At 47.3% G+C, this 22,060-nt stretch overlaps 1 protein-coding gene across 1 annotated transcript in view; it reads left to right on the top strand.

The window, feature by feature from the left end:
- Positions 1 to 2,386: 2,386 nt before the first annotated feature.
- The window catches only part of LOC146190952 (uncharacterized), an 80,167-nt gene continuing 60,493 nt past the window's right edge, over positions 2,387 to 22,060 (top strand). The window contains exons 1-2 of the mRNA XM_084601354.1: positions 2,387 to 2,465; positions 3,453 to 3,529. The gene's annotated coding sequence lies outside the window, so the exon portion shown is untranslated. The remainder of the gene's footprint in view (positions 2,466 to 3,452; positions 3,530 to 22,060) is intronic.

The following is a 22,060-nucleotide window of genomic DNA, read 5'->3' as shown; positions in this document are numbered from 1 at the left end:
AAGAAAGGTGTTAGGCAAGGAGACACAATCTCCCCAGTACTATTCACAACTTGCTTAAAGGAAGTATTCAGAAACATGGAATGGGAGCAGTTAGGGATAAGGGTAGATGGGGAATACCTCAGTAATCTGCGATTTGCTGATGACATTGCCTTGCTAAGCAACTCGGGGGATGAACTGCAAATAATGATTGATGACCTAGACAGGAAAAGTAGAAAGGTAGGCTTGAAAATCAATATGCAGAAGACTAAGGTAATGTTCAACAGCCTCGGGAAGGAACAGCAGTTTAGATTAGGTAGCGAAGTACTGGAAGTGGTAGGCGAATATGTCTACTTAGGACAGGTAGTAACCGCAGACCCGGACCATGAAAAGGAAATAACAAGAAGAATAAGATTGGGATGGAGCGCATTTGGCAAGCACTCGCAGATTATGACTAGCAGCTTAGCGGTATCGCTCAAGAGGAAAGTATACAACAGTTGCATCTTACCTGTACTCGCCAATGGGGCTGAAACGTGGAGGCTATTCAAGAGAATTCTACTTAAGTTGAGGACAACGCAGAGGGCTATGGAACGAGAAATGGCAGGGGTAACATTAAGAGATAGGAAGCGTGCAGAGTGGGTGAGAGACATAACTCAAGTTACTGACATTCTAGTGAAAATCAAGAAAAATAAATGGGCATGGGCAGGACATGTAGTGCGAAGAGAGGATAACCGATGGTCGCTTAGGTTAACAAATTGGATTCCAAGGGAAGGAAAGCGTATAGCAGGGGGCAACAGAAAGTTAGGTGGCGGATGAGGTTAAGAAGCTCGCAGGGGTCAAGTGGTTGCAGCTAGCACAGAACCGGGTTAATTGGAGAAATATGGGAGAGGCCTTCGCCCTGCAGTGGGTATAGTCAGGATGATGATGATGATGATGATGCTTCTTGTTGCACCCAGGAAATGCTATGCTACTCCTTAGTAAACCTGAGATAACTTTTATTTATTTTTCTCGCCGCAGCTTCGGCTTGTCTCTCAGGTAAAGCAGCAAGGCGATACGACACTCCCCGTTTCGAGGTATCGACCATATTCGTAAAAGTAACGAAACTTCGTCATTCCTGGTTAGTTACCCAATGCCGTCGTTCAATGCTGCATCGTGTACGCATGAAAATGACGCAAAAGCCACGTAAGTGGAAGAAAAAGAAACCACGCAGAAAAACCTCTGCGGACTGAAGCTACCGTTTAAGTCAATATCACATGCTTTTTTTTGTGTGTGTACATTTAGTTTTTTTGGGCTTATAGAAAACAGCATGGCGTGAGAGCCATGGTCGTTATTCTCGCACTACTGCAGTTTTCATCAGTGCTTGAATTGCTATGAACTCCCGGTGGCCGGTTTAATACGATAGACGTAAACGCGAAGCCTTCGGGTTAATAGTTACCTGTTTCTTTTTCGTATTTGTCCCTCGTACATGGAACATGAATGCTGCTTGCACAAGGTATACATATGCAAACTGCCCACAAAGCGATGCCTGAATAAAGCGAGCAGCTATAATATATTCATGGTATATGACTAGTGCACGTTGAGGCTATCTTAAAGCCATAAATGAGCATCATAAACAAATGACAACAAAGCAAGTATGCGAAGAATGCCTCGGTCCGCGTTGACCCCCCTCCCTTCTCCCTACCCCCAGCATCCCGCCCGCAGAGCAGCAGCGAAAGAAGCGCAGCTCTCCGACCTCTTCCGCCGAGTGGATTGCGGCTATTTCACCGGGTCGCTTAGTTTTAAACGGCGAAGCAGAGTTGCGGCAGTGGCGGCCCCGGGGCCATCGTCATAACACACGGCAGCATTCGCAGCACAGCCCTTCCCTTGCCATCATGCTTTCGGTTTTCGCTCGGTTGGCCCTGACGCACTCGTTCACCGATGGCTGATCCGAGGAGCTTTGCCTGTGCTGCTTCCTCACCTCCCCACTCTTCCAACTTTGCGCATCGCTCCTGATTACGAGTTCGTTGCTTTCTCTTCTCATCTTTGTGTTTTGTTTTGTTCGCTTTTGCGTGCGGACGCGCACTTTCTTTCACTTTCCAGATTGCCGATGTTCTTGCGGCGGTGGTGGCACGGGTTCTGAGGCCTAGAGCAATTTGCGGGCGCGAAATTCCATTAAACGAATCAATGACGAAGGATGCACCGACAAGGGCAGGAAGAGAGGAGGAAAGATGCGCAGCAGCCATCGTCCCGTGGATGAGTGGGCGATCAGGAGAAGGGCGGCCCGCGCGCCAGCTACCAGAGCGCAGTAGCATCGCCGGTGACGAGCGGACGTGCTCGACAGAGCGGCCAGGTTTTGCTTGTCGCGGGAGCGCTGTTCGAGAGGTAGTGATCGCATTCAAGCACGATGACGACCGGTGGTTTCCACGCTAGGGCTAGACGTCGGAGCACCGCAGCTTCGCCGGCTGTTGAACCGAGCTCGCGGTGCTTCACACCTTTATAAAGAGATTTGCGTAAGCTGTGAGCGCCGTTGTTACAATGAGTACTTGCTCTAAGAGCATGGCTGTTTCTTTTCGCTTTTGTTGCTTGGCGCAGGTGAGGCTTTATTTAAAGAGGGAGCTCGTGAGTACTCAGCCCTTGCTTTCTGTACAAGCAAAATTGTGCGGTGTGGTAGGAGCTACACCTCCTCTCGTTAAGTGATGCGGGGTCGAGAGTTTGGAGAATCTCTTTTCGCGTGAAAATGATTCACAATTGATGGGCACCTTAGTTGTTGTTATCACCGGCCAGAAACGACGCGTTTTTGAGTGAGAGCAGGTTTGAAAAAGCGGTCGCTGATTGGCTGACAGCAGCTGTAGCTACCGCCACGCTACACAGTTTTAGAGAGACGACGTGCAGGTTTCGCTCGCTCGGTTGCCTTATCGGCCGTCACGTCGATGCGCCTGCTTTACTTTTGTATACGTGTTCCGCGCTACAGATAGAGGCCGTAACAGTGTATAAAAATCAGCTGTGAGGGGGGAGTTTTGTTTATTGTAGTGCGGTAGACGCGACACATTAGCGTGACAGTCAGGGCAAGGGGGTGGCTTGCTCTTGATAGCGCGCGTAGATTGTGTCATTGAAACGCCCACCCTCTGAGGGTCTACTGTGTTTCTGATTTTATTGCATTGCTTTGCGTGATTATTACGGGATTAACGAACATGCGTCGTTTAATGGACAGAATAAAGGGAAGATCATAGGATACCACTACTGTGGCGCCAGTTTGCAGTTGAGTTAACCGTTGTTAACGAAACCCAGGCTATGAATACGCACCTGCGGCGGTGGCACAGGAGTTTGTAAATAAAAACAAATTTAAGTATGCTTCGAGCGACCCAGGCATAAATGGTTGACACTGTTTCAATGCTAGCGCTAGAATCTCAGAAGCAATCAATTAAGGACGTCTTGTGTCACGCTCTTCTACTTCCAGTTTCTGTTCTGGCTTCACTCCTGCTTGTCTGTATTTACAGGAATTGTCCTTGGCTGCGAGCTCTCCGAAGGCGGTGACCCGTGGGCTCCACACTCCTTGACAGTGAGGCAAATATCTGTGAGTGTTCGAAAGTCTCTAAAAATATGAAACTAATTGTTTTTACCACAGGGCAAGAGTCTGCATCCCACCGTGTTTCTTTCTTTTCTTTTGCCTCTGCTATCCGGGTACGTTTAGCTGGGACTTAGCACGCCGGCTCTCTCTTTCCCTCGCAAGAGAGAGAGAGCTATTACAGGCTTCGCGTGACACCAACTAGTTTCCAAAGGGCGCGAGTGCCGCGACCTCTTGCGCCAGAGACGCCGGCAGACACGATGCACGCCGCGTGGGCTTCGACTCGCTCGATCGAACCGTGGTCGCGTGTGCGTTCCCGCGAGACACCCATTAAATATTTATCGAGCCATACCGCGCGCCAATGATTTCTTCAGCGGCAATGAAGGCGCGTCGACAGAGGCGCGAATATTCGCCGCCTTAAGAATTCGATCTTCGCTGGCAGCTGGAATCGCGATGCTACAAGTGGCTCCAGATGGGACGCCGTCTCCCGTGGGAGCGTGAACCCTGCTGGTCGTCCAGCGGCGAATGTTTCGCTTCACTCCGAGTAGTGCTTATACGGTATGCGTAGAATTAGTTCTGCTGAAAGAAATTACACGCAGTGGTCAAATTATATCCCAACGTAACCATTTTGTGAAACCCGTAGAGCGATTTAAACAGACTGCGCTTGTGTAACAGATTGAATTCTGAAAACAAATTACTTTTTAGCACCAACACAAGTGGGACCGTACGGTCACAAAAATTATTACATAAGTTGTCGATTAAGGCGAAAAATTGATAGAAAAGTTTTTTTCCCTTAGCGATAGTGGAGTCAGTCTTGACTAACCACACATATCTCTGGGCAGTAAGTTTTAGGATCGTCCACTTCGAAGCCGCCCCGCTGCAGCATCGGCAGGTCGATACTAAAATGGACCGCGGGTAGCTACAGATCAATACGTCTTGCTCTATTTTGCTTGATGAAGAAGCTCCCTCTTCGTCCCGATGTCTTATAGGAGCTGAGCAGCAGAGAAGGAAAAGGGAGTGTCCCGAAACAAAGACACGAAAACACGCGAAACACGAACTTGCCTAGAGTAAGGATAGCAGTTAGAAGTTTCCTCGAAACGCAGACATGAAACGCATGCTCCAGCTGTTGTATGACTGAAGCCACTGTCGGTTAATTACGCCGACCGAGAGCGGCTGCAACGCTACAAAGCTCCTCCCACGTATACGGCTAAACACAGATTTAATTTCCTTCTCGCACTTATAGGTGCACCTGTGACAGGACACGAAAGTTTGAGCTCTTCAAGCCCTGCTCCCCCGCTCCCCCCCCCCCCACCCCCCACCCCCCTTCTCTAGCGGGAATAATACTGAGTCAGAGTAGTGATAAAGTTTAGGCTACCTCATAACCGATGTCCCTTTTGGACGTTAGACTCTATACGATAAACCAATGAGAATTTAAGGGGTCTCCCGCAGTTAGGTATTTCGCTGTAGGCTTGCGAGGTGGCGCTTCAAACGTACTAATGATGATTTAAGTTTTTGGTTCACATCTCCCGTAGTACAGCGATCTGCTTCGTGTCTAAAGTCTGTGATCTACGTAAGCTACCCAGTATACAGCCGAAGCTGCCACATTATGCATGTAAGACCACACTACACAGATATAATCCAGCGCTTAACCAAGCCGTGGGGGTGGTCTTGCCTGAACTATAGGGATAACATGTCGGGCGACACGTGTGTTGTTTTACCACTTTGAAATATGCAATACCTTCGCCAACTAGCCCGATCCCCCACCCTCCATAGCTAGGATTAACATGTTGGACGCCTGGTCCAAGGGATGTCGGGTTAGATTTATATATCATCCTCCATATATTTTCTTCTCGGCGCAGTTCATTTTCTTTTTCAATTCCGCTTCTTCACGTGTGACTTCAGACCTTCTAGACAAACCCTGATTTTCTCTTTGCACCACTGAACGAGGGCAATAACACTCGTTACAGATAAAAAGAAACTGCATTCTCGACCTGACGTGGGCGAGATGTCTGCCCTGTAGATTTGCACCAGAATATCGCAGCTCTGAGTATTGCAAGAAAACAATGTCGTATTTAAAAACGAGACTGGGACCAGTGCGGTGTTGCCGTTGCTTCACTTCGCGTCCGAGCTGGGTGTTGCTTATGTAGCGGAGGAGAGACTCCTCAATTAAGAGCACGTCGCACAAATATTGACTCTGTGGCCGGAGCTAGTCGCGGGCGCGTCCGCCGCGAGCAACCATTGTGGAGACTTAATGACGCCGCTAATTAGGTTTAGTCGGCTGGGAGTAATTGAATTAGGCCCCGATTTCTCGGCGTTGTATGTCCACAAGCCGAGAACAAACACAAATGGAAAAGGCGTGCAGCGCGAGTCGCCTCCGATCACTTGGGACGGCTTCTAATGACGCTGTAAGACTGCGCCGAAGCGAGATGGGCATCTACGGCTCGGACGCCGTCCCGCTCATGCCGTCAGCTAAAGGCGAATGACCGCGGAATCATGAATAGAGCCGGCCCGCTCCGATAGCGCGTGAGCGAAAAGGCGCCTGGTGTCATTATTGTACTGTACAACTGCAGATGGTGGGAACGTAATACAATGTAATAAAGAATTCGCCGTGCTCCTCAGATGTTTAAGGAAGATTGTTATTGACCTGAGAAGTCTTCTGCTGGAATTGCAGACACCATTACGATGCACTGGAAGCGTAAGAAGGACTAGTGGCCAATCTTAAACGTTTTTAATCCTTTACGATGCACTGGAAGCGTAAGAAGGCCTTGTGGTCAATCTTAAACATTCTTAATCCTTCTAGACTCGATAAAACCGTCCAAAGAAGCCATCCCTAACGAGAAAACGCGGTGAGAAAGAAAGGGAGAAAGCGGAGAATTATAGGCTTTTAATTGCTGCGACGGCTGAATATATATTAACACAATAAAGGCAGCGAGCGCGCAATGCATTTGCCCACATTCTCCGAGGCTAAAGGCGCCAGGAATGTGGGGTCGTCCAAGATGTTCGCTTTGCCACGGTGGCTTTCGCCGGGAGGGAATATGGAATGCGCTGGGTTCGGGACGGTACACGCATTTGCTCCAGAGGATCAGGACTAACGGGCAACGGAGAGGATGCCTGGAGGATAGACAAAGCGCGTTCACACGTATTGGCATCAAATCATGGTGCACACGGGGAAAGAGCGGGGAAAGATGAAAAGGCGCAGTACACGAACAAATCATCGTTCGGCGTTAATCAGTCAGCATCCTGATCATTCCGTCTTTTTTGTTATATAACGACTTAGATGCCTCAACGATGTTCGGACATCCTTTTTGGTCTTGCTTTCTTGCCGTGACTGAGGCAGTCATCCTCATTCCTTTTTCATACTTTGGTTGCCAGCGGCAGCATGCAGCAGGTGCTAGTTTCTAAAGTGATTCCAGAACGGAAATCTTCATGCAGCAGCCTTGAAACGGAGAAGTTAAGCTAAAGAGATGCTGCAGCATTAGACGTGCGTGCTTGACGAGCTGCCTCCCGAAAAGCTTCAAGCAGCTACACCGCGACCGAAAAAGGAATACCTGCTCTATCATCACGCCCGGTCCATGCTAGTGCCGCACCTGTGTCGCCAGTCGTGAAGCCTCGCAACACGGCCCCGAGTCGAGCAGACGACGCTCTTTCTCCACCACACTTCGATGCATGGCTTCTGGAGACGTTAATTATAGGTCTGCTCGGGGGGGCCCTAATGGAGCTATGATGTCGTCGAGTCTACCCGCGAAACGCCGCAGCGTCTGCAGGTGTATCCTGTGCGGCTTGAGAGCGGCGGCAATAGTAAGCGTGAAGGAAGAGGCGCAACGGAGCCTCTTATCGGCCCACCGAAAAACAACAGCAGAGGAGGCACCGTCCGGGGAGAAGTGGCGCGGGGAAAAAAAAGGGGAAGAGGAAGGGACGCCGCCTTCTGCAGATGACAGCCGGGAGTGGGGAGCGGAGGGGGCTCAGGCGTCGGTGTCGCGTGAAGGATCGTAGTACAGCGCTCGTATGCCGCCGCCAACGCCGTGCACCGGGCCCGGTGTCGGCGCTCCGAGCGTCTCTCGCTGCGAGGAATTGCAGCCGCGATTGCTGCTTCTCGAGCGCGATGCGGTTTGGCCCGGAGCGTGAAACGAGAGCGGCGAGGGTGGTGGGGGAATCTATGCGGCTCTGGCAAAGCGCCCCCGGCGCAAGGAATGCGTTCGCCGGCAAATGCGGAAAATGAGGTGTGTCGTCATCTTTCTCACATTTTTATGCTTCTGTTTACATCATATGTATGCATTAGCTCCCTGTTAGCTCTAGCTTTGTTGTTTGTTTTTTTATTTTGTATCCTTGCCTGGAGTAGCTCGCTTCTAAAGCATTTCTGCGTAGTAAGGCAATGAAAGGTCAGTTGCCTTAAAATAAAGTGAAGCGATACTGTACGAAAAAGCTTGCACATTCTAAGGTGTATCGCTTTACCGAGAGGAGAACATACGCTCAGAAGAAAGATACGGAATCAATAACTGAGTGCTGCCCTTTGTAAAGGCGCAAAAGGATCGCCAAGATGTCGACGCTCAGGGGTGAGTTTTGTATATGTGTTCCTTAAATATTTCACAAGAGCTCAGCTGTCTAGGAGTTCTCGATTTTGTTTTTGGCTAATGTAATTACCAAAAAGAGGAGAATAAAGAAACGGGGGATGAAGGAGGTTCGCTACGTTGCGTTGAGGAGGAACAAGAAGATATGGGAATAAAGGGAAAGGAAAAATGGGGAGCTAACGGAGACGAAGATTCTCAGACTGTGACCGATTCGATCGAATGCTCAGGATGATTGCTACCAGGCACTGTTCCGTGTCTCGAGGATGCTGTGCCCGCGCGATAAGCTACTACTTTTCCGTGCGTAGAACTTGTACTTCTTCACTAAGCACATAAATTTTTTTCAAACCTTGAAAGATTATAGCTGAAAATTGAAGACTTGACGAGTATGGTTCTACAGCTCTTTATTTCGGAGTGTTAACCTGTATCAAACACAGAGCTTAGAGTTCAAATATCCCGCTTGCCTTTCACAGTATTAAGAACGCACAAGAAATAGGTAAACTAGAGGATGACGTTACAGCAGGAGGTTTGAACCTGAATTATAATTTTTTCTTAAAATTCAAATATATGCTATTTTTACTCCAAAGTGAAAGCAGTTTTTTTTTTTTTATTTACTGTACGCGCTACTCTCGGTTTCACCACATGTGTTCCAATGACTACGACTTTTTAAAGGTCGAACTGGATTAAAAAATGTTTTTGTTTTCTTTATGAGCTATTTGAACGTATGCCTATGGAGGTCAACTCATGGTCTGTGAGAGGTAACTGCCACGCAGCCTATTTTGATTAATAATTTCGCCAGGCGGACGGAATCATTTATTTGATATTGCTTTTCCCTGAACGAAATGAGATAGCTGTAACGACATGGGCATGAACATGGCAGATCGAAGCCATGTTGTACTGGGTAGGTGAAATTATGCTGCTGGGGGAGATATTCGTAAACTTTGATTTTCTTGCTCTGTAACACCTAAGGGAGTACTATAATTATACTCCAGATGTTTAGTTTCTTACTGTGTTCCGGAAGTTAGCGATCTCTTTATCCAATCAGGAGAGTGCGCTAAGTCTCTTTCCCTTGTCGTCTGCCCGCGGAATACGCAGATATGATTTGAAAAGAGTAACAGACGCCATTTATACGTATAAAGGATGAAAGAACGTTATGATGCTTTAGAATACCGTACGCAGGCTCAGACTTTATCATTTTGGGGGCACATTCGCACGCTTTGTTAAGCGTATGCAAGCGTATGCAAACATAGACGCAAAGACTAGTTAAGCCTAGTCGGCCCTCCTGGTTTTGCAGCAGTTTTTGCCAACAATACGACATTAATCTTTGGGCCTAAGAGCGTAGTGCTCGTCACTAGATATAAAAACCTAAAGAAAATGTATCCAAATTAAAATTTCCTGAAATCGACATGATGCAAAAGCGAAACCTAATTCCACATTTATGACCAGTGAATGTTCTGAAAAACGACGTAACAACCACGAATTCACGCTGACGTAATGGTATCAGTCCCGCTTTGAAGCAAGTCACAACGTAGAAACGACATTTAGCGCACTCAAGGGCACCCCACGATAGTATCTTGGGAAATAGAGCATGTATGCCAGCGTAAGTTTAGAGTGGATTTTAAATAGTGTTCGGCGCATTCCGCATATAAAACAGGCTACCTCATGAGTCTATATGCCCATGATACATTGGCGCTCCATTCGACTACCTCATAACTTCGCCTCTGCAATCAGCGCATAATAGGGTAGTGCTTCAGGGAGCTAGTGAAATAGTGCATTGTACAGGGGCTAGTGTAGGATCACGTGGACACTTGCATCTCTGGTTCCATATACGAGAACTTCGTCCGTACTTTTAGTACTCTCAACGCGAAGGACGATAAGCAACGGCGCAGTTAACGCTCCTGCATGATGGAACACTGTAGACATCAACACCTTTTCCCGTTGTAACACAACTTTAATGAAATATATCTGCTCAGTGAAAACGACCACAAGACCACTGCTACAGCGACCACATCGCCTATTACGTGCTTACTGCAGAGCTTTGTTAGCCGCAGCGAAGCAGTGAACTCGGGCAGCAGAGCGAACGCTGCAGCCATGCACGCAGGCCGATATGGGGCCAACATGGGGATATTACTGGCTTGACGGGAAAATTTAATACGGCCGCGGTTTAAGGTCTCACGGACAGGCAAAGGGACCAAAGATGACGGGGAGCCTGCGGCGCTTGGCTGCGAATGCAAAACTGGCGAGATCGCGCGCAGTCAGCTGTATGCATGTTGGGGGGAAGGGGGGGGGGGGGGAGAGAGGAAAGAAAGAGGGCGGAAATTTCGCAGGCCTCTCAGCTGGAGCCAGGCCAACAGAGCGATGAATGCGAGACTCGGCTTTCGAGACCGCGGACGCATTGCTGGGGAACAAAGGCATGCGACGGGCCGGAGACTCTCAGCGCGGCTGTCGCTCGGCCCGGATGCGCCTGCGTGTGGAAGAATCCGCGACGATTGGCTGAGGCAGCTCCAGCCCCGGGACGGAAAATGAGCATTTTGTGGAGCTGATTCTTCGTCCTAACTCTTGCGGTTACGCCACTTTCCTGACTCTCTGTTCCTGCTGTGTCAATGCTAGCTGCAGTTTAACCTTGTGGTTTGAGATAATACAGTAGCTAGCAACAATTGCATTAGCAAGCTGAAACCAAAGAAAGGGCGCAGATGAATGGCTTAGAAAGGCGCTATATACTAAAGCTGCTAAAACAGCAGATACAAACATTGCTTACAAAAATAGCGCTTAGTAATTATGGGACATAGTATGCGGCGTGTGCATTACTCTAATGAGCAATAAACGAAATTGGATACTTTATATTTGAATATAATAACAGGCGATAATTCAGGGGTATCACAATTCTTGCGCTTGCAACGTTGTCTCATGGTTAGCTTTTTACTTGGCTAACTGCAAAGCCTTAACAGTGGACTACGTTTTGTCACGTGTGATTAGCTTTGAAATTCTTTGTGGCGGTTACTGTAGGCTTGCGTTGTATCCGACTATAGGAGGTATTCAAGTGAAGTCACGAGCGCATTGGCGCTTTGTGGTGCATAACGTAAAAACAGTTTTAAGAATTTTAGGCGATATTTTAATTCTCGGCCCGTCAAAGAAGGGCCGCGAATTAAAATATCGCTAAAATTCGTGAAAGCTTTCTTTGAGCGCATTACACGTCATCTTTTATCCACTTTAATTCCACGCATGACGTCGTCACTGTTTGGGGTTGTTTAAAATTGCCGCTTGAGGTGAAGTGGCTATATGGCATCATGACTATGTCGACCAATAAGGATCTTTTGGTGACGTGCAACGTAGCCGGATATTCTGCCCCACGAGACTTTTAAACTGCTGCGTTATGATGGCAGAAAAAGATGCTCCATCAGCGTGGGCAAGGAAGAATGGAGTAGGTTCATTGGCGCCGCGGGTAGTCTTTTGCTGAATTCTGTTTTCCTGCGGCATGGGTTATATATAACTGAAACGGGGCAATATTTCAACACATGATTAAGGTGAGCTCGCGCTCCTTAAGCAGCAAAACGCCGTTTGCTCACATAACAGAGAACTCTGATCTCGAAGTTCTGACTCGTTTTAAGAACATCCCTATCCTGGCCCGCCATCGGCTTCGGTGCATCCGCAAAGTGGCGGAAGCATACAATATTGACACACTGCGTGCGTGTAAGCAAGCCATCTTTATCGCTGCACGTGAAAGATCAAACTTCTGCGTACAGCTTCCCGCATTATATGATGTGTCTTGTGTTGGAGATCGCCCTATGTCATGCGCGGCTTCCCGCGGAATTCTTCTTTCCACCAAAACCTTAGTCGTGCAAGAAACAGAGCAGTGTCTTCGTCCATATGCGTTCTTTTGCATTCTTTCTTTGCACGTTGTGTATCCTGCAGAAGAACTAGGCCTGAGTACCTTCCTCGTACCTAATGAGATGCTCCTTGCATCTCCTTCCCGGACGGTCGCTGCTTGCAAAGAACCTGCAGTCGCTTCACTGCGTTTGACTGTTGGCTGCGTTTTGTCGTTCCTGAGCGCTGCTTGTCTGCCATGACGGTGTCGTTGTGTAGTAGAGTAGTTCATAGCACAACCGCTTTCGCCTCATTCTTCGTAATTTGGCCTGGCGCACGCTTGGACTTAGCGGCTGCTTCTTTTCATTCTACACATGTAGCGACGGTATCTTTTTAGATGCTCGTCGACAGGACAGCGCGCATTTATCTTTCCTGGCGCTGGCGTATGTTAGTACTTGCATCTCTATAGGGTGCATTGTGTGTTTCACATTGTGAAATTCTCTTGGCAACGCAGACAAAGTGCACCTATAATGTACAGACACGTAAGAGACACGTGCAAGAAAAAGAACAAGCGCGAAACGGACCCACACGAGCTCCAGTTATAATACACCTTCGTACATGTCGTTTTTACCTGTGTTGTCTTGACGCTGCTTTTTTTCTTACTGTTCTAACATTTACTACGGTCGGATGCAATAACAAAGGCACAAAGTAATTCCAACTCGTGGTTAGGAAGGGCTTACTTTAACGGGCAAATATTTATTGGATAGAATGTGGTTCCTGGAGCTTACTCCAGCCGCATTTAACTACAAATGTGAAAAGCAATATCAACTCAATCATGGGAAATGCTGCGGACTGCAGAAAGCGTAGTAAACCGCAGTGGAAAATGGCGAATAATTTCAAAATAAATATGGAACGTCTTAAAAATGATCAGTGCATGGTTTTGGTGAATAGTCGTTACTGCAGTGGTTCCACCTGTATAAGACTGTCGCGCAATGGAATATGTATTAAAGTTCTTAGTACAAGAGGAATTTTTGTTGCACCTAATTATGAAATTCTGATGGAATGTTTGATGAAACAAATTAAGTGCCTTGAAATTAAAAAGCACTACGCTCTGTGAACAGTAAATAATTCAAGTCAGAATAAGTATTAAAAAGGAACTGTAATAGCAGCGTTCAGGAAAAATGACCGACAATTTCGAATCACGGGGTGATATTTATGAGACAGTGGTTGCAGCGCCGTTGAAGCCCTTCTCTCCGCGTATTTTCTGCTCTTGTGTGCGTTCTTGCAGTGTGGATGAAATAACGAATGAACATTTGCAGATAAGGATGGGTGACTTTGTGGCTGATGAGTGAACTCTTGCTCTAAACTTCCCCCACATCACATCACTACAAGCCATCTACGCCCCGATGGTCGCTTTCAAGCACCGCTTACCAGCCCATGGGCTGGTTTAGACTATTCTCTTGACAAAACATACAGAATGTCGCTGGAAGCTTGTCATCTCAGCCAAGGAAATCCACAGCTTACATCGTGTTTAGTTTCTTGGCGTCACTAACCAGGCATTCACTATTCGCCCAGTTTCATGCAGTCGCTGCATCCCAAAACGCCACAAAGTGCGCGTGAGCGGTCCATCCAACCAAGAAAACGATCGTGATGACAGTTCGTTGCGTGGTTGAAGCGCCGGAAAGTTTTCCCGGCTTTTATGACTCAATCAAAAGCTCTTTAGCGTAGTGGCTTTGTGTGTTCTACGTCCCGGTCTGAGCCGAGTTCCTAGCACGCCTCTGCTTCATCCGACAAGCCACCCGCATGGCTGCTCCGGGACAGTGGCTGTCATGGACGCTTAGCTGGCGCGTCAGTTCGGCGTCCGCTTAGCTCTGTGTTGTCTCTCGGCGAAGCGCTTTCGTCCCATCGTCCCAATAAAATCTCCTATCCTCGTCTTATGGACGGTTTGGGCTGACAGCCAAGTCGACGACCTTTGACGTCTTCATATGGCGACGAACTCGGAGGGGCTCTTATCAATCCGTGCTCAAAAGAGCGGAGAGGTCATTGACAGATCCCTCGGTTCTCGTCATGCAGTCTGACTGTCTTTTGCCTCGAATGCCTACTGACGTGCAGAAACAATGCATATTATCCTTGCTAAGGTGACGCGACTTTTTTTTTTTTTTGTTTGCTCTTGATCTTTGTCGAAATGGCGGGGGACTGTAAGCTACGCTTTAATTCTAGTTTTTTAGCTTAGAAGAAATTTCTTTGATATATAATGTGAATTAGAAATATCGGGCAATTTTTTTTCGTAACGCTTACAGATCTTCACTTTAAAACCTGAGAAACATACTTCACTGAGCCATGTGCAGGTAAACTGAACTACGTTGTGTAAGTGATAAAGTTCATTAATTAAACTACTCATACTGCAATTACGTATCAGGTTGTTTATTAAACGGGCAAGAATATATTGCAGCATCGCAGTCTGACAACTTCGAAGGTGAACACAGTATTTTAATTCTTTTAAAACGCAATGCGGGTCGGTATAAATAATGTCAAAAATATGCATCTGGAATCCAGTTCACCTGGCTTTCTCATAGTGGATATTTGAGAAATGGCTTTGGACATTGGCGTTGGATATTCGCGGAAGTCATTTAATGTTTTTTCCAGACCGTTATATATTCAAGCAGTGGTTGTATTTGATGCAATGCTAAAGACGCCAATTTATAAATGTGCAATAGAGACATCAGCGAACTTTCAAATGCACATAACTGGGGTAGATACTTCAAACCACATTGGGAATTAGGAAAATTTGAAAACCAGCCTAGCTTTTGATGTTAACAACCTCGAATTTCTCTAAATAATATTTCTTCTTAAAATATCAGAACTAAGAAAACTAAGTCACGTGACAATAATTAAGTAGTCGACTCACTAATTAGTCCACTTACCCTATAATGTCTGCCATGTTGCTCAGCTCACCTGCTCAAACCGCACAGACATATATCTGACTATTTTAGAGCGCACCTTTCAATGGTTTGGCCGCTTCGCCGTTGACGCCGTTTCCGGTATAACCGAGCGGAATAGAGTAACGAGTCAAAAAAGATTTTCTCAGAAGAAAAGAAAGAAGAGCCACAAGCTCTGTGCCGCTCACTCTTGGCTCGTTTTTTTTTTTCTCTTTTTCTGAGCTTTCCTCAGCTCGTGAGAAAAATAAAGAGTGCTTTGTAACTGCACATGCATACATACAATCTTCTCTCAAATTATTTGCTTCACTATATTGCAAAACACTTAAAAGGGCGATGACAGGGTAGTTCTATGTATTGCCGTTTTACACATCTGTGAATAATTTACAAGTCTGTGATTCTACTCGTTAAGCTTTAGTGCCTAGAAAGCGGCCTATATTACAAGAAAAAAAAAAAAGACGAGATAGAAATCAGAATCGGGAAACTCCTCCCACCGAGACCAACTGCCATTTTGAAATGCTCGTGTGATGTCACAAGAGAATAGACGGTACAGCGTCGTCTGCAATGCACGCTGAAATATCAAAGGAGACGTCTCTTTTACTTTCGTGGACGACTGACACAATGTGTTGTCTCTCACACGGAAGTTCTTGATGAACCTGTTTGCGGTTTGTTTTCTTCGGCATAGTTAAGGCATGGTCACAGTCAGTGGGCTGCGCGGGTAGGTTCCTTAGCTTACCGACGCACTGATCTGTCGCATTACACCGGCGATCACGCTAGGGTGACCAACGGTCTCCTAACGTCGTAGTGTGAGGTTTTTGCGGCCCGCGATACCGACGAAACTTATCAGCGAACGGTCACCCGATCTGTTTTGGTCAGATCGGAGGCCGAGCGACAATTTGACATCCGATCAGTTAACAGCCTGAAAAGCTGCGCGTGTCTGTAACTTGAGCGTGTTAGAAGAAGAAAAACAAGCAGCTCCACTTTGTGTTTCCACTTCTCATTAGCAATGACCTTGGCCGGAAATAGTCGGCACCGAACTGCCGGCCGTTCTTCAACGAGTAGGCCAGCGCTAGTACGCGGCGTTCTGTTCTGCAATTTGGGCGTGATTACAGAGGCCTCATTCACAAGCTTTAGCGGTTGCATGTGGCCATCGAGTGTATAGTTCTGGCAATGATGACCTCAAATCAACGACTACTTACATCACAAAGCGCGTGAACATTGAGCGGGAAAGGCAGGAGACGTCGCACCCTCGCCACTTCTTGCATCGCTTTTGCAGTTTGTAAACAAATAAAGGTGTAGCTGGTGTAAAAAGAAGATAATATTTATGGTATTGTTAGCTCAACTTGCATATAATGTAGTGCGAATGAGCAGCATACATCCAGTTATATATAAGTTATGTAAACAAACACGCCTTGGGTGCAGTCGTAATACGCGAATCGGTGCATTCCTGCAGGAGTTTAGGGCTCAGACACTAAATACTAAATGGTGCATAATTACGTTAAAGCTTTCACGAGTCAGCTGCTGGACAAGCACCAGAAAAACGCAAAAAAAGCTCGGAAGTCGGTCGCATTCGCGCACGCGGGGCTGCGGTGTAGGTGAGACGGAGACGGAGGCGGCTGGGAGGCTCTTGTTCGGTGCGGGCAGTGAAGCTCATTCGAATCGCGTTGCATTTTCCGACGATAGGACTGGAGCGGTGGCAGCGCATGCTTTTGTGCGCTGGCCGTGGATAGACTTAACATAGTTTTGAAAGAAGGCTTTACCAGCCAAAAATAATTAAGTTTATAACACGCGTATATACCAACATCTCAAGAGGTGCCGCTTCGTTCAAATGTTTTGTCTATTCCTTTATTCTCGAAAAGATGTGTTCTCGCGTAAACGTTTGTTTCTTTGAGTTTTCCTCAATTTTTGGACCTAAAGAACGACGAGCAATAGCTCAGCTATCAGCGACACAACACTAACTTCTTCCCCTTTTGCGGCGTACACGGCGGAAGAAAACATTGGACAGGACACCTTTTATATGCGGGAGCGTTTGTTGCTAAAACAAGTCAACTCTCATAACATACGAATAATATGCTTCTGATTGTGTGCTTAAATAATACAGTATAAGCCTGTCGGTTTCGACCTGCTCGACAATCTCTAGACGAAAGCCCAAAACAAGTCCACTTGCCCGAGAATCCCTAAAGTCGCATACTACAGTGAAGGCTTGTCAATGAAAAAAGAGATTCAGCAAATAAAATTTTTTGCCGAAGAAAAAAAAAAAAAACAACCTCAGCGACCACCGTCCACGGCGTGCTTGCTAGAGTGCAGACGACACCATTTAAAAATATCTACAACAAATCATTAAAAAATATCTTCTGCATCGAATAAGGTCCAATGTCGAGGAATTGTAATTTCACTTGCGTGAAGTATATGCAATAATAAGTTATGCTCAAATGCTGTCTGTTACGATCCCTTTAAGTAGCAGCGCTCAAATTTTGAGTTAGTATCATCATCGTCCTAGAATGTTGTAGCAGAAAAAAAAAATGTGCAAATGTTAAAAGAAAAAGAACTTCCAAGAGCACTGCAGAATCTGCACTGGAGAAATGCGAATGCGTGAGCGCTGCTGCTGCACACGGTATTATAACTGGGTGAACACCGCACTACCTTCACGCCCCCTCTTACAACTTATGCCTTGTTGTCAACAAGGTACCGACCCTTCACGACATGACTGAAGCGGTAACATATTAGGTTACCACCACGAAGGGTAACGGCTAGAGTGCTTACAATAGCAAGTTGGGAAACGTATAAAACGCCTAGAAAAAATTAAAAAAACTACCGCAAATTGACCGGTACACCTAATTACGTATATGTGTTGGCGATGCGATATCATTCGAAGCTGCTGGTGCTTTTACGTCGAGTGTTGTGTCACTCTTTCATCGTTGTGTTTTCTGACCCCTACACCTGTCTGTATACAACGAGACATCACTACTGATCACCTAGCTGGTAGTCAAAGGCTTCACGGGGGAGTAGAGGGTGCTGCAAAGGGCAATGAAGGCACATTGAAACATGCAGATGTCACTTCTGGCCACAGCGATCATGTAACTTACCGCGCATTTTTCCGCGGAGAGGTGTTTAATGAAATTTCATTACGAGTTCTAAAATGATTGATACGGTTTATGCGGAGAGGATACGTTCTCACTTTGGGCGCCGATTTCGTGGGCGCAGTGATTCGTGGCGCCATCTCTGCGCAACGGCTGCAACAAATGCTCGTGATGTAAGCACAGCGCGAGAGGTTGAAAGTTTGACACATGGCGAGTTTTAGTAAGCGGGGAGTACACAGTGGGCCTGAAACAGGTGCATGCGATGCTTATCTGCTCGTTTCCTCGCAGTTTCGGATCCCACTCGAGGAATGACTAAGGTAAGTTTTATTCACGAGCCCATTTTGTCGGGGCTCCAGAAAACCACACTGGACGATTTTCGATATGTGCTGCGTCTGATGCTAACTCCTTGAAGAAAAAAAATCTAATTTCCGAGGACAAATGATTTATTTCGCTATTAGTGTGGAGAGTCATATCTAGATCCGAATACCTTTTAAATATAAACCAGCTTTCGAAGCTATCTAGAGACTTATATTCAATGTATATATGGCTATTTCCTTTGGAACTCGCAGGACATATCCTGCTGGCAGTCGACGCTAAACCTGCATGACAACGGCAGCTCGGTGCCTCATCTGTACAAACCCGTCTCTAAATATCGTACGAGGAAAGCAATTACAGCTCCGCTTGTTCGTCGGGACGATGAACGAACCGAGAGACAGCTGCCCGCGTAGCGTCGTCCTTCTCCACCGGGCCGGGCTACGGCCACCCGGACAAGCAGCTCGGGATCTCCGCCCTCACAGCAGAGCAGCGTACACTTCTCAGCAAGCGACCCCTGCTTCTCTCCCGCCCCGTTTTAATGACGTCCCTCCGAGTGCGCGTGTGTTTTGGCCGCCGCAAAAGAAGCAACAGTCCGCTGCAAAACGTCGCGACTTGGGAAAGCGAACCATTATGCAAAACAGGCTCCCCAGCGCGCGCGCGCGCCGGCACAGTCGTCCTAATGACGACTGCGCTGCGGATGCCGTGCGGGCGCGCTTGCGTCTCTCTCTCTCTCTCTCTCTCTCTCTGCCCCCCCTCCCACCCCTCCTGCAATCCGCCCGCTTTGTGCACAGGAGGCCGGCGTTCTTCCGCTGGCGCAGCAAAACGACAGCGCTTCACCAGTGCCCCGAAAAACGAAAGGGGGGCGGGGGGGGGGGGGGGTTATGGCACAGCCACAGCAACCCCCATCCCGAGCGCGATTTATTTCATCGGAGAGCGCAAAGGGCTTACCGCGCCCGCCACGGATTAGAACTCCGGCGCAGCGCCTGGGTAGCTTACGCCGCGGCTGACGCCAAAAAGTTGCCGCGGCTCCTTTTTCTTTGCCTCTCCCGCGTTCCCAATGCTGGGAATGCGGGAAGAGATTAGTGAGCGATAACTCTCTTAGTGAGCTCGAAAGCGAGGCGAAACGTGTTTGCGACTGCAACGTACAAAAAGGCGCGGCACATATGCGTCAGGAACTAACGCGCTGCAATATGCGTCGAAAAGAAAATTGCGTTTGCTGTTGGAAAACTGCATCCGGGAAGTTGTGGAAAAAGAGCCGCAGTGGTGGCAGTAAGTGGACTGACCAGCTACCAGTGCAACGCGTTCACTACTGTAGCGATCCGGTTCAGTTTAATGCGCAATTATGAGTTTTTCTTTGTTTCGCTCTTTACGCTATGGGTTCTTTATTATTTAGGGCCATCTTCAACTCCCCCCCCCCCCCCCCCTTGCCTCCTAACTTATTGCTGAGATTCTGAGATCCGCTATTGATGTGATGTCGCCTCAAATACGTTCAGTTCTCAAAGAGGGGTTAGGACATATGGAAAACTAATTTAGCAATATTCCGCTCCTTTTATTTCTTCTCTCTCTCACTATGTTCTCCTTTCCCAAGTAAGGTAGAAAACTAAGAATAACCCATTTTAACTTCCTTCCTTCTCATTCTTTTCTTTCTCTCTCCGTGAGGTTTTCAAAAGACACCTTTTAAGAGTGCAGTTCTCTAAGAAACTTGCTAACGAAGAGAGAGAGAGAGAGGAAAGGAAAGAGTTCACAGAGTGGAGCCTTTACAGGGTTCGCCACCATGCGGTCAATATGAGGGCGCGTTCTATTATACACTGTCGCCTCTGCTATATCGCCAGGTCAGGAGTGCTTTGGTGACATCAAGAAAACGCACTCGCCTACCTCGCCTCTTTGAAGTCGCCTTAATTTCTGCGTAGTCTTAAAACGGCCCACCTCCGCCTTACACCCTAGGATGCGAAGAAAACAATTAAATGAGAAAACGCGGAAAGGCATCTCGTTGATTATTTGAACGCGTACGCTGCCTTAATGGCGCCAATGAGAGCTCTGGCTCATTTCGCAAACATTGTCCGGGGTCCGGCCGGCAATCTCGAGGTCAGTGACGCTGGTGCTACTGCAGCCGCGCTTAGCCGTGACGCCGCAGCGCAATCAAGCAGCTCACTTTTTCCACGGGGTGTGGCCGGAATGTGCAAATGCTCAAGCCAGGTAAATCAACAGCCCTGGCTCCGGAGATTGGAAACAGAGTGAAGGGTTGAGGCAAGCAAGCAAAAACAAAGTGCCGGCCCTCACGTGTATCATACGAAAGTGGTGGCGCGAAATTGGCCTCGTCCCTTTGTATTTGTCCTTGCCTTTTTGCTTCGAAACGAAGCCATCTCCAATATCACACCATTGCGTAGTCCGTGTTCCCTTGCGCAAAAAAAGCAATTGGCGAAATGGTGTGGCGCCGCTTGCGCGTAGCCGCACGTGCAAAGAACGACAAACGTTCGTGCATGGCGAATACCATCGTATTATATCACTGCCCCAACGAACGAGCCGACGCCATTGCGTGAGTGCCTGACATGCCTGCTGAACATCGCTGTTGACTGTTTCGACCCTAATTTTGGCCACCGGAGCGTGTACGACTAGAGTTTATATGCGTGTTAGCGATCACTATTCATATGTAATCGCTAGAGACGATTACGGAGCTTTCGTGTTACAATTGTAGTGACTAGTGTTATTGATGACTGAGGTCCCAACTCTGGCCTGAAGGTGTAAGGGTGGAAAAAAGAAGGCGACGAAAAAATGAGGGGATGCAAAAGTTTGAGTACGTAAGCTTAATTTTCTTTTTTAAGAGATAACGTTTGCCCCTATGAACGCACTTTGCAAAGATATTGTGCAACATGTTTACAGCTGAATACCGGCACAAGCCAGTGGTGAACACCTACATCCATAGGGTGTCCCACAACCTGAAAAAGGTTGGCATCAAGTACAGCACCGCTGGTCATCTCGGCGCCAAGTAAATTGGCTAGGATGTGTTCCAAGGTCCGCAGAGGCGGCCCTGAGAGCTCAAGCTGCGGGGTGAGCTTTGAGTTATGGTGTTTGAAATCCTCCTTAAATCTGGCAAAGCATATGTCGGGCAAACTGGCCGCTGTATGAAGCAACGCGTCAGGGAACATGAAAGTTAACTTGTTAACGTATTAGACTAGTACGAGAATCTACCCGCCCACTGCCGCTCTTGCAAGAATGAGAAAGAGTCGTACTTTAAGTCACGACATGAGGGTATCAAAATTCTGAGCAGAAGTAAGTACAGATTAGCACGCGAACTCTCTGAAGAGTTTTTTGTTTTTGTTTTGTTTTATCAAGAAAATGGGCGACAGGTTCGTCAGTACCACATCAGTCTCCCTGCGAGCCAATGAATACGGTTTATTAAATAGACGCAACGATTTATTCTGAGCTCCCTAATCTACCAGGAACTTTCCTACATTCATGTGCTCGGTCTTTTATTGTGTATACATGTAGAATGTGTCTGCTACAATAAAATTAGTTGGCGTGAGTGCCAATCCTGTGTATTTGTGTGCCTTCGTGATTGATGTAGCACTGGATAACTTCTTAAGAAACCATGCTTCTCAACAAGCACGGCAACGTGTTTTGTTAAGGCCATCCGCTTTTGGTTTATTAATTTTCATCAAAAAATTAAAAGAAGTTATCCGATAACTGCTGCCGTCCCGTACTTTCGCGGATAAGTTTTATTCAACCATAATGCTGTACTCAAAGCTAACCTCGGTGCCGTGTGGGCGAGTGTCGTTGCCCTTTCTTCGGTCTCTTACGCAGTGTTGTCGGTGGAATTTCCGGCGAACTCTGAGCGTCCGG

The sequence above is a fragment of the Amblyomma maculatum genome, chromosome 4, assembly GCF_055883805.1.
Source record: "Amblyomma maculatum isolate TAMU_Amacu chromosome 4, ASM5588380v1, whole genome shotgun sequence".
In the NCBI taxonomy this organism is placed as follows: domain Eukaryota; kingdom Metazoa; phylum Arthropoda; class Arachnida; order Ixodida; family Ixodidae; genus Amblyomma; species Amblyomma maculatum.
The sequence above is the reverse complement of the archived record's forward strand: the minus strand, read 5'-3'. Positions and strand labels throughout refer to the sequence as shown.